Consider the following 13035-nt stretch of genomic DNA (forward strand, 5'->3'; position numbering starts at 1 on the left):
AAATTAAAGTCAACGATTGCCAGATGAAGATACAACATCCTGCTTTGTATTAAAAGAAGGTTGTTTGTCTCTGGCCACTCATACTTCTGACATATTCTTGATTAAAATGGAAGAAATGGAAAGGGCCAAACCAAATACCCTGCTTCAAACAGACCAGCATGGAGAAAAGGATCATTTCTTTTATTTGCTACACTTTTAGTCATTTGGCCAAAGAGCAAATGGATATTCCTAACTTCTTTATGATAATAAATTAAGGGCATTTATGTAGCCTGGCCATGAAAAAAATTGCTCTATTTATGTATCATTTCATTTAATATTACTCATTCATTCACAGAATAAAAAGCCACTGCCCCCCACCCCTGCCCCCAGGAGAACTGCAGAGACCCTGGGACTTAAGGGACGATGAGTGGCAAGTGTCTATTGCTAAGTGGACAAGCGTGGCACTGTAAGAAGGCCAAATCTGGGGGAAGCCAGGCCTGTTGCTGAGGCGACAGAGGGGCTGGAGAGGGTGAAGAGGCAGGAGGGCTGCCCACAGCTGCCTTCCTCACTCAGCAAAGGGGCCTGAGAAACAAAAGCTACTGAGGGAAGTTCCATCACTCTTGCCGGACAGCTGCCTCTAGAGCCCACATCGGCACAGAGAAGGAAGTGGGTCCTGGGGGCAGAGTGAAGACATGAGAGAGAGATTTGGTAAAACAGAAGCTCTCCAGGTCCCCAGTGTAGGACCCTTGAGAGTCACGCATATTCAAAAGCGAGCAGTTCCCACCCAGTGGCCTTTGTGAGGCTCCGCCATCCCCATTCCCATAAGTCTACCCGTCTGAAATTTCTTCCCTGGAGAATTCTAGGAGACCTGTGATGAGCCCTCCTAGGCAGCTAGCCCTCGGGAGGGTAATGCATTGGTCTGTTATCTGGACTTCACCTTTACTGAGGGTTTCTCTCCCAGACCTGGAGCTGAGACAGAAACGTGACATCTGGGTCTTGTGGGGGAGCAAGTGGATGGAAGATGGCTGTGAGAGAAAAGGCCCAGAGGGGGCGCCTCGGTGGGGATGCTCCCTCCCTGGAGAGGCCTGGAAACAGTTTTGCAGGGAGACCACAAAACAAAAAATGGTTTTGAAATCTAGGTCACCTCATTCAAAGTTCTCTCAGAGCTGTCCCTGGCAGCCCCCGAAACCTGGACCACCTGGGTTAAGAGGCTACAAGGCAACCTCTTGGGTCTTTCAGCTGCACTGAGGCTTTCCACTGGTGATTTCAGTCCTTTCGACTATTCTAGTGGTTCTCAATCCTGGCGGCCTAGGAAAATAAACCAGGAAGTTGCTAAATCTATCAGTGCCTGGATCCCATCCCACACCAGTTGAGTCAGAATCTCTAGTGGGGTCTGGGTGCCAAGAGTCTTGAAAAAGCTCCCTGAGATGATTCTAATATGCAGCCAGGGTCAGAGAATCTCTGACCTGTCCTCTCCTTGACTCAACAGGAATAAATAATAATATCTATAATTTGGGGAGCACTCACTGTGTGTCAGACAAGTATTTCTTTGTTTTAGGTCACCAACGTCTCTCAGAAAACCCGTTATTACCATTTTTAGTTGAGGAGACAGGGTCTCAGGGAGGTAAAGGGACTCACCTGGTGTTACACAGTTGGAAAGCTGTCATCAGGACACGTAGCTATCTATCCTCCTGTCTTCCTACAGAAAAGTAGGAGAAGACCAATGACAGGCTGGCTGCAGCGAGGAGACCAGGCCCATAGCCTCCTGCCAGGAGGCTCGCCTGCAAAAATCAGGCTAGAAGGCTATGACTGAAATTATGTCATCCAGAAAGATGTCCTAGTCTCCATACTTTTGTGAGATGACTTTATTTGGAAATATAGTCTTTGTAGATGATCGAGTTAAGATGAGGTCACTGGGGCGGGCCTAAGCAGATACCACCATGTTCTTATAGAGGAAAAATTTGGACACAGAGACAGACACACACACGGGGAGAATGTGGTGCGAAGACAGAGGCAGGGGGCAACGCATTTACAAGTCAGGGAACACCAAAGATGGCCAGCGAGCCACAGAAGCTGGGAGAAGGGCACAGAGCAGATTCCCCCACATGGCTCGAAAGGACCCATCTTGATCTCAGCCTTCTGGACTCCAGAATTAGGAGGCAATAGCTTTCTTTGTCTAAGCCCCTTGAGTTGGGGCACTCTGTTATGGCGGCCCCAGAAAACGAATACAGAGAACTTGTGGGGAAGATTGGAAAACAACAACAACAACAACAACAACAAAAAAACAAAAAAAAACAGCCTCCATCATCTTACCCATGAGGCGATGGCTGCCTGAAAAGACTTGGCCAAATGTCCAAGTTGAAGGATGCAGAGTTGTAAGTCTGGCCCCGATTAGGGGCCCTGCCCCTAGGCACGAACCCCTTTTACTTTTCTCTAGTAATTTCCCATTGGGTTCATTTTAAACTTTGGCTTCTTAATTAATCTTACTTGGGGTTATCCTTTCACACAGGTTCTGGGCATGTCCTTTGTATCCAGTTTTCAAAGCTATGAATTAGAGTGGAGCCATCATTTCTTGCCTGTGAACTGAGGCATGGAAACATCTAGAACCTGCCTCTGGTGGAAGCCGGAGTCCCCATTCTGCACAGAGGTCTGGGGGCCTCTGGCTGCTAAGATATGCTGGGACTGCCACTATGTCTTGCTGGCTCAGCTGGCGCTGGGGGTCCAGCCAGGAAGTTGGCCCAGCCACTGCTGTGAGCAGCAGGGATATACATGACTACCTGTGAAAACTCAGGCCTGTGAAACAGCTCTACAGGCTGGAGGCAAATATTTGTTCAGCTCTACAAAGAAGGCTGTTATGAAATGTGTGGGTGACCTGTGGCCTCCCCCAGGGTGCTCCACTGTGGCCTTGGCCAAGAGGAGATCAGCTTTGGTCTGGCCAGGGACAGTCAAGGACTGTGTGGAATTGAACATGTCTTTATATCAGTGCCAACATGAGGGGTAGCTAAAGAAGGCATCTGTTTGCATGACTTTCAGGAGCAGTTGGAGTGTGACCCACCTCCCCCCTACTCCTTCTCTCTGAAAAATACTCTAGTACTCAACTCAGTGAATTCTGGGATTCTAAAAGCAACGCTCCATCCCTTGAATTTAAACCAATTCAAGGTTTATTAAAATGCAAATAAAATACTCTCTTAGAGGGGGTGGTTTAACTGTATTGGACATTTATATCTTAATGTTGAAGGCTTTTAGATCATTTTCAGAGAAGTTTTATTTGGCGAAGAATTAAAAGAAAGGAATATAATGTGTTCAAAAAGGGGACATTGTCTCTTAATATTAGCTATTGCCATTTGTGAAGAAACAGGTTCGTGCTTGACACCAGTATGAAGAAGAATAAGAGAGGAGGTTGGTCGACTGGTTAGGGTGCCCTCACTTCGTGGAATTACAGTTTTGGGTCTGATCCTCCTTTGGCAAGTGCAGGACATCCGTTGCCAGTGTCCCAGAAATGGATGTGTCCATAGCTGAAATAAGGCTGCCAGAGAGCGGCGTATAAAAACCAGCATTCAAATGTACTCACTTACAATTAAAAATACAGCTTTCTGGTGAATCATATATGTTATATGCTTACAGAAGAGAAATTCTCTCCACGGAAAACCTGCATGAGAAATCAATTCTAATCAGAGAGATGCATGATAAGCAGGAAAGTGTGTGCGCGCGCACACACGTGCGTGTGGTGTGGAATTTTTTGGATAATATTTATGACTCATATTATCAGGCATTAGTTTAGGTCAGGATCCAAACAGAAAAGCAGAAACCATCCCAGGTATTTCAAGAGAGAAAATTTGATAGAAGGAATGGGTTAAACACAGAGATAGAAACTGTAAGAAGCAACATGTCCTGAGGTTAGGAGTATAAAGAGAAGAGGTGGGTGTTGTCAGAACTTGGGAGCTGGAAGTAGGGACTCCGCAGAGCTGGGACTCACACTGCTGAGAAGGGAGGGCTGCCTGAGGTAATCTGGCACCTTTGTCAGGGTGTGGAGTTGATTCTGGGCCTATAGGAAGAAGCTGGTTTGGGACCGACTCCAGCTACCTGAGCGTCGTTATTGGCCAAATGACACTCACAAAAATAACAAGCAAAAGGAAAGAACAAGCGTTTTTTGCGCTCTTCCTACCTTTCAGCATCTCCTTCCACTGCCCCCTACTCCTTGATCAAGGAGAAAAGTAATTTGCAGAGTCCTAGCATCATGGGGCTGCTTTGAAGGGTTGGGGTGGAACTAAGAGACAACAGGATAGCTTTCATAACCTGATGCACCAGTCTCTGCTCTAGGACTGTTCCTGCCACAAGAAACAGTTAATCAAATTCCTGGGGTGGCATTTGAGACACATCACCGAGCTGGGTCTGTCTGAATTCTCCTTTTGTAAATTTTATTCAAATCATCTCCATTTTTCCTAACAATTTTTTTCTTTAGACAGAAGACAATGTAATTTTTTTAAATGGATTTTCTTTATTTATTCATAAGAGGGAGAGAGAATGGGAGAGAAGGAGAGAGGGAGAGGGAGAATCAGGCTCCCCATGGAGCAGGGGGCCTGATGTAGGGCTGGATCCCAGGACCCTGGGATCATGACCTGAGCCGAAGGCAGACACTTAACCGACTGAGCCACCCAGGCACCCAACAATGTGATTTCTTATCCAAAAGCTTTCTTATTTCCTCTGTAGATGTCACCCAGAACATGTGGATTGGATTTAGGGTATGCATAAATGGTTTTGAGTATTTCTCATCAAAGTGACTTGTTGACTGCATATAGGACACTAACAGTGACTTTCCCCCGGACTAGCCTGCCCCAAACCATTTGCTCATTGAGAAAATCAGAAGTTCACTTCTGCCTATGAAGGCCAAAGAAGCTTGATCCAGACCCTTGAAGAGGTCTGAGGCAGAAGCTCTCTGACACTCAGGAACTCAGTCTCCCAATAGGGTCCATGTCACCCTCCTAGTCATTGACCAGGCAAAATGCATTCATGTAATGAAAATGAGACAAGAGTTGTTTTCTCAAAGATCTTGCTGAGCTAAAGCTAGAGCCCAAAATACAAGCTAATCTTCAAAATGGGAGATTGTTGTCATCAAATGTGCTGTATTAGTCAAGGTTCTCCTGGGAAACAAAAACAATGTGATGCATATATAGAAAGAAAGATCTATGTAGGTGCCTGGGTGGCTCAGTTGGTTGAGCGGCTGACACTTGACTTCAGCTCAGGTCATGATCTCACGGTCCTGGGATCGAGCCCTGCATTGGGTCACACTCAGGAGAGAGTCTGCTTGAGGACTCTCTCTCTCTCTCTCCCTCTCTGCCCCTCCTCCCGCTCATGCTGCCTCTCTCTCTCCAAAATAAATAAACAAATCTTAAAAAAAAGAAAGAAAGAAAGAAAGATTTATGTTAAGGAATTTCCTCACAATATTGTGGGGCAGTGGGGTCTGAAATCTAAAGACAAGCCTACAGGTTAGAAGTGCTGGCAAGAGTCAATGTTGAAGTCTTGAGTCTGAAGGCAATATAGAGGCAGAATTCTTTCCTCTTTGGGGATCTCGGTCTTTTCTCTTAAGTCTTCCAATTGATTGGATGAGATCCACCCATATTATGGAGCTGATCTACTTTACTCAGTCTACTGACTTAAATGGCAATCACATCTAAAAGATACCAATATCTAGACTGGTGTTGAACTAAACAACTGGATACCAGAGTCTAGCTAAGTTGATACATGAAATTAATCATCACAGATGTCATTGTGAAAAGTAAATAGATATCCCAGGAGAGCTGGGTACATTGGGTGGCCACAAAGAATAATCCAGTCCTACTTGAAACTCTGAAAGATAATTTCCTCATCCTGAAATATCCCAGAGAAGATGGGATAAGCACTTTGGGATGAGCCTATGGAGATCACCTCACTATCTCTACACCCAGTTTCCCCATGTTCAGACTTCCTTAAGCTTCCATAGATGTCCCCACTCCAGTCAGACAGTTCCTTCCATTGTCCACCAATCCTTGTATGTTCCTCTCTCCTGGTCATTGTCTCCTGCCTGAAAAGTCTTCCCTGATGTTAGAGTCTTTCTTCATGAAGTTTTGCCAGGCTTATTCCGGTAACACCACAGTAGGTTCTCTTGTTATAATATATGCCTGAGTCCTCATTTAGCACGTAGCACCATCTCCACGCAGACACTGTTTGTTTGAGGCCATATAACTGCGACAACCTTTCTTCTTTGTAACAGAAACTTGATTTCACTCTTCATTCTGAGGAAGCAAGTCCCCCTCAGGAAGTTAATCATGACTGATGTCATCTTTTTGGCGATGTTTATGCTGGGCATGGACACTGACATAGTACAGTGTGAAAGAAATCTGCTAGGGTCCCTGAGGGAAGGATCCTCACTCATAAAAAAGGACATACAAAAAAGAAATGTACCTTTTCTGTCTCTTCTTCCACTTAACACCGCCATGTTTATATGTGAAATATGGTGATACAGCCAACACTGAAGGCACAGTGGTTTAATACAATAATGCTCATTACTAACCTAGAGTACCTGTTTTATAAGGGTCAGGGTCCTCTTCTACCTAGTCACTCAAGGACCCAGGCTGACACAGCCTCTACCATCACAGCTCCCATCAGTCTCCAATGTCAGTGTGAGGGGAGAAGAAAAGTGGGATGACTACAGTGGATGTTTTCAAGGCCAAGCTCAGAAATGGCTCACCTCACTCACATCCATTTGCCAGAATCCAGTCTCCTGGCCCCAAGTGAACTACAAAGGAGGCTGGGAAATGTCTAAGAAGAGAACAAGGAATGGGAAACACAGAGCACTACTTCTGTTGTGAGAAGTCATGAAAGGCTTCCTTGAGGAAAGGGTGACAGATATGTGAAGAAGGTAAGCTGCCTCCTAAGGAAACACTGGGGGACACCTAAATGGGGAGTGATTTCTAGCCCTCTAAAGCCCTCAGCTTTTTTTTTTTTTTTTAAATAGGGTGTGGGGGGAGGGGCAGGAGCAGGGGAAGGGGGAATCTTAAGCAGGCTCCATACCCAGCATGGAGCCCAATGTGGGGCTTGATCTTATGACCCTGAGCTTATGACCTGAGCCAAAATCAAGAGTCAGAGGCTTAACTAACTGTGTCATCCAGGTGCCCCTCCTGACCCTCCCACCTCAGCTCTTTTATAATTGGTTTATTTGAGCTTAGGCAGGCTTTAACTAATCAGTCCAAACTTAAGAGTTAATTTGGTTTATATTTTCCATTTACCTAGTCTACTAGTGAAAGGCATTTAGGGAGTGTTTGCTGTGTGAAAGTTGTAGAATAAGGCTTTCCACAATAATATACATGGCATTGATGTTTCTTTCAGGATCTTGGCTCTAGTTGAAAAGATAAGACAAATGTGTAGAAACTATTAAGTAATACAATACAGTATTGTTTATCAGAGGCATAAAAAACACAAAATTTGACTCTCGATTCCTCAACTTTCTGAGTCTAAGCCTGTTTCCTCATTAGTAGAATGAGGCGCATGATGTCTGTCTCATGTGGTGCTTGTGGCACTCACTAAGATTATAGCGCAGAGGTAGAAAAAAAGGTGGAGCTGGCAGGAATTATTAGAAAGAGAATATCAGGTTAATAAAGACTTTGTTATACTTTCTGCTAGTGCTTGCACAATTTAAAAATAGTATTGAGTCATTAAACCTAATAAGAGGTTTCAGATCAGTAAAAACAATCAGTTTCTCTTTTCAAGTGCAGGGAGAAATTTTTCCTCCATTGAATTAAGCTACAGGGTGTTGGTGTCCAGTAAATAATTGGGGAGCCTGGTGTAATTTTAAAAGACATCTTGTTAAGCTCTTTTGTTTCCCAGAGATGCGGTTGAGAGAATGCAGAAAGACATACGAGAGAGTAAAGACCCCAAGGAGTAAAGTTCTACAGATTTATGAATAACTCATATATAACTTTTAATCCACCTTGAAAATTAATCATTTGATTCGGCAAATAGTAGGTCAGCTCTGTCTTGCCTGCTTTCATGGTCTGCCACAGCCTGTTCCAGGATCTTCTGGAGGTATTAAAGAGCAAAATGTTTCCATATGAGTAATGCTGATTCCAGACACTCCACCCGAACCACAGAGGGAGTAGTAGATCTGGGGTTGGCATCCCAAATACACTTCTTTATTCCAAGCCTAAAAGTAGGCCATAAAGGAAAGGCATTCTTGGATTCTGAACCAAGAGTCCACCCAGCCGTGTCGCCTAATGAGTTTACTCATCTCATTGGTTCCTGTCTGCTGGTGTGACACAGTGCTATCATCTTTCAGAGCCATTTGCCCCATTTGTCTGCAGGCCTTCCCACACATCCTGTCAAATGCTCATGCTCCATGACTGCTTCCTTGGCTGGCCCCTTTAGGATGGATTTTGGTGCAAAATCAGCACGTTTTTATGCATCTAGTTGGGATATGTATCAGTGGTAAGGTCCCATGTTTTGCAAGCAACAAGAGCACCCCAGGATTTTAAGAATAGCAGAACCAGCTGTGGTCCATTTAATCTAATTCCTCCTCCCCAGTATATGTGAGCAAATAATGGCCCATAAAGGAGAAGGGATGTGCCCAAGATTATGCAGCTAGTTAGAGGTAGGGCCAGGACTAAAACCTAGGTCTGTTGACTTCTAGATGAGTGATCTTCATGTTTTCCAAGAATGATAAGTTAGAGATCGAATCTAGTGAAATGCTGCTTTTCATCAGGGTCTTTTCAACTGAATTAGGGAACAGACCATCAGGGAAGTCACTATCGCTCTGTAATGTTAGGAATGTTATTAGCACATGGGACGATGCAGTAAAAACGATAACAGGCCGTGTTCCTAAATGAGTTGTGAGAATCTGAATTTCCCATCTACTTCACAACCTTCCTGTTTGTCTTCTTGTTGCTTTTTCTATACCTTCATGATGTGTTTCTTATCCATTTCCTCCCCTGCCTTCTCTTCTCTCTCCTCCTCCTCCTTTTTGATGACCACCATCACTTTTCCCCACCACACACAGACCAAAAAGCATGTGTATCAAGTAGAGATGTGGCTGTGAAAACTAGGAATCATCACGGGATGTGATGGCCAGAAAGGGCTCGCCTTGGAACATGGTGAGGTGCTCACAGCATTGCCTGGAAGCCCAAGGACCAGACCTGGAATACAAACAGGAAGGACAGTACAGAGGGTCTCACAAAGGAACCTCGTTATCTTGTAGTAGGAACCATGAGGCTGGAATGGCACTGTCTTGGAGTCAGATCACGCACATTCCTGGACACCCCCAAAACCACCGTGACTAAATCTTAACCGACCCTTTGTTCTTCGTTACTTATTCTAAATTCAAGTCCTGGAGGCGGTATGTGATCTCCTGATTCTAAGCCACAAACCGGGGCCATAGCTGGCAGAGGATAAGGAGAAAAGGAAATCTCTAACTTCAAGTCCTATAGTGGGCAGTTGGGCATTGAGTCCCACTGCTAGTACACATGATGGGGAGTTCTTGCCATAGGGACAAGGTGTAGACACTGGACAGCCAATACAATGACAAAAGTCAATAGGCGCAGATGAGAATTCAAGGCCAAGGTTGACTCCTGAGTGAAACACCGAATTCACCTATGAGGATGGACATATGAGCAGTAGATTTTAAATTAACTGGAGTGTTGTTACGTGTGTGTGCTGCCTACAGGCTCAGGCACGAGAGGGAAGTGGAGATTGTCAGCATAGCCAGACCAACATTCCCTGGCTGTGGAAGGATTTTCAATTCACAGCAAGGAGCATGAGACTGCCGATGAATCACTGACATGGATTTATACCCCTTGGGTGCTGGTTGGTCTGCATCTGTCTTCTAAGCCCATGGAGGCTTTACTAAAAAACTGAAGCTCTCTAGAGACAGACGCAATGTTCTGGCAGTTATGCCTGTGAAAAGCTCATATTTTCCAATATGCAGTGGGAAATCTGCATACATCTGTCTTCAACACTGGAACACGCAGCAGCTAAGGGACAGCTGCGCAGCCTTGAGATAATCAAGTTCATTGCTCCCTGACATCCACCCCTCAGAATCTGGTCATTCTTGTCCAATGGCTGCAATGCTAGGTAACAAGCTACTCTGGGATGCATCCTGTAACTTGGTCATTGTCACGAGAATTTTGGGGAACTCTTTTCTCCAAGTTAGGGGCTACATCCATCAGTTTTACCCTGAAATGCATGATTTTATACTTGTTCCCCCCAAAAATGTAGTTAGTTTATCAGAAAAAGGTTCTTTACATTGATTGGAAATTATGTAAAGCTTTGATGAGTCCTAAGCTGTAATTTTATGGTTTCACAACAGACAACACATTGAGAAGGGGGAAAGAGGGGAGACTGAATGGAAACAGAATCAGTGAAATGCTGTTTTAGGTATTCATTCCAAAACATCCTCTTTGGACTTTCTCTTAGAGTTCCTTGTGAATGTATTTACCACATCCACGGTTTTGCCTGTCCAAGAACACACATATTTAGGCCCAATACTTGCCCTGGAGTCCTGGTTCCCCCTTTTCTGTTTTTGACATTATTCTGGATTGTAGAATTTTACTTATTAAGTTGTATCATGATTTTTATATTCGAATGAGCCAGTCCAGGTAGTTAATGCATTTTTATGAATTGGGGTATAATGCAGGCCATAAAAATAATAACAAAAAAGGAATATTTAATAAACATAAACAATAACCTACTAATGGCATTAGCAGACTCCAACTACATTTTTAGTTGAATAGGAGCAGAGGCCAGCTGACCAATATAGGCCTTGGGTTTGCTTTTTTCAATTTTTTCTTTTTTTAATGAGAGAGAGAGAGAGAAGCAGAGGGAGCAATAATGCCAAGTATTGGGCATAAATATATGTGTTTTGGGACAGGCTCCACACCCAGCACAGAGTCCCATGTGGGGCTCGATCTTGTAACCCTGAGATCATGACCTGAGTTGAAACCAAAAGCTAGAGGTTCATCCAACTGAGCCACCCAAACTCCCCTATAAATGTGCTTTCTAATTCTTTTAGCAGCAATCCTTTGTTAGATGATACTTTTTGAGGATTGGGGCAAGTTTCTCTCATCTTTAAAGCAGTGAGGATAGTGGGGAGCCTAAAGCATACATCTGACGTTGATCAGCTTTATTCAGGGGTGATGAGGCAATCCCATCCCTGAAGTGGGCCAGGGTAGCTCAGGTTCTTAGAGGCCATACTTCCTCAAGCAGAGTTAGGTAAATACTGTACTTCCTGTCATAAGCATGGCAGTGCTAGTGGATGTTTGCTGTAAACAGCCTTGGGATGAGACATCAGCTCTTGGTCTTGGTGGGAGGCCAGCCTCCCTCCATTCCTCAACTGCCGAGCTCCAGCCTGGACCATCCTAGATGCGAAGAAGGTTGCCCAGGCTTGTTCTCTAAGAGGGCTCAGTCCGCTCAAGAGCGAGGCTGTGAGTTTCCAGACACTCTTATGGATTGAAGAACAGTGTGGGTGAGGGAGACCCTGTGTGGGAAAGTTTCAGCAAGATTTATTTTCCCAACATATTGATTTCCCCTCTGTGAGTATCATATGAGGCTTCTTTTCATTTCAGATCTGATTCCATCCCCCACCCCGTTACCTTTGCCCATCTTCTCTGATGTAGAGACTATATGCTTTTCTCGGATTCTGATTCTGTCACCATCCACTGAAAGTTGCTGATTTGGGATAAAGGGTGAGGGTAGAACAAAGGAGTGGGAGAGAGTGGGGGAGCAGGGTGGAAACCTGCTTAACTGCTCTCCTGCTGGATTTCCTGCCAAAGCCTAATGCTTAAGCACACTTTGTTTCCAGGGACCGTTGGGTGGCTACTGAGCACAATTTCAAACACTCCAGGGATCTCTGAGAAATGTCATTTTCATGAAAAGATGATAGTCAACCCAGGCCAAAGCCGAAGGAAGATGAATGATAGGCAAGAGAGGTTTGGTTTGCTGTCTTGCATGTACTGGAGTAAAGAGGAGATGGAAATGTCACCAGGGAGCTAACTCTGAGCTTTCCCCTTTCTCTAGGAGCTGGTCCTATTCCAAGGATTGGGCATTGTATGTAGGAAGTAGACTTTCAAAGCCCACGGTTGGAATCACAAATGTCCTAACCTCCAGTCTGCCATTCAGCATGAGACACAGTCAACTGCCCATTTCCACCAGCTACTCTGACAGAAGAACTTTAAGGCACACATAGGCATTCTCACTCACCCTCTTCAGGGTAGATGATGGGCCCAATTCCCTCGGTTTGTTCTGTCCATTATTATGCATTATCATCCTGCATTGCAATATATGTATTTATTGCTCTGAACTCCCAAGTTCATTGAGGTCAGGAACTCCACAGGTATTTTGTTTCCCTGGAATAAAGCCCATCACTATAATTTAGGTTGTAATAGTGACTGTGTATTACTCTTTCAATAAATGAATAACTATCTTCCTGAGGCAAGTGTCCAGGAAAATGCGTTGAATGATTGAACAAATGAATGGATGGTCATATCTTTGGCAAGATGGCTGCCAAGGTACCCAGTGATGGCTCCCCGAAGCCTTCACAACAGAATCAAAGTTCTAGACATTGGAAATACAAGTTGACCAAAACACAGTCCCTCCTTTCCAGGGATTCACAGTCAAGAGACTATGAAAACACAGTCACAGAAAACAACCACATGAAAAGTTAGGGTGAAGATCTGAACTGAGTGCAGGAGAACAGAGGGGAAGCTAGGGATACCAAGCAGGTCTCTTCCTCTTAACTGCAGCACAGTATGCTCAGGCTGTTACCACAATTAGCAACACTGACTGGGTGTCCTGAACAACAGAAATTGATTTTCTCACAGCTCTAGAGGCTAGAAGTCTCAGACGCATCAAGGTGTCAGCCGGATTGGTTTCTCCTGAAGACTCTTGCCTTGGCTTGCCAATGGCTGCCTTCTTGTGTGTCCTTACATCATTGTGCTCATCCAAATACCCTCTTGTTATAATGACACCAGGCAGGTTAGATTGGGGTTCTCGCTAAAGGCCTCATTTAAACTTAATTACCTCTTTCAAGGCCTT

Source organism: Lontra canadensis, unplaced genomic scaffold (genome assembly GCF_010015895.1).
Source record: "Lontra canadensis isolate GAN:19392208 unplaced genomic scaffold, GSC_riverotter_1.0 scaffold5, whole genome shotgun sequence".
Taxonomy (NCBI): domain Eukaryota; kingdom Metazoa; phylum Chordata; class Mammalia; order Carnivora; family Mustelidae; genus Lontra; species Lontra canadensis.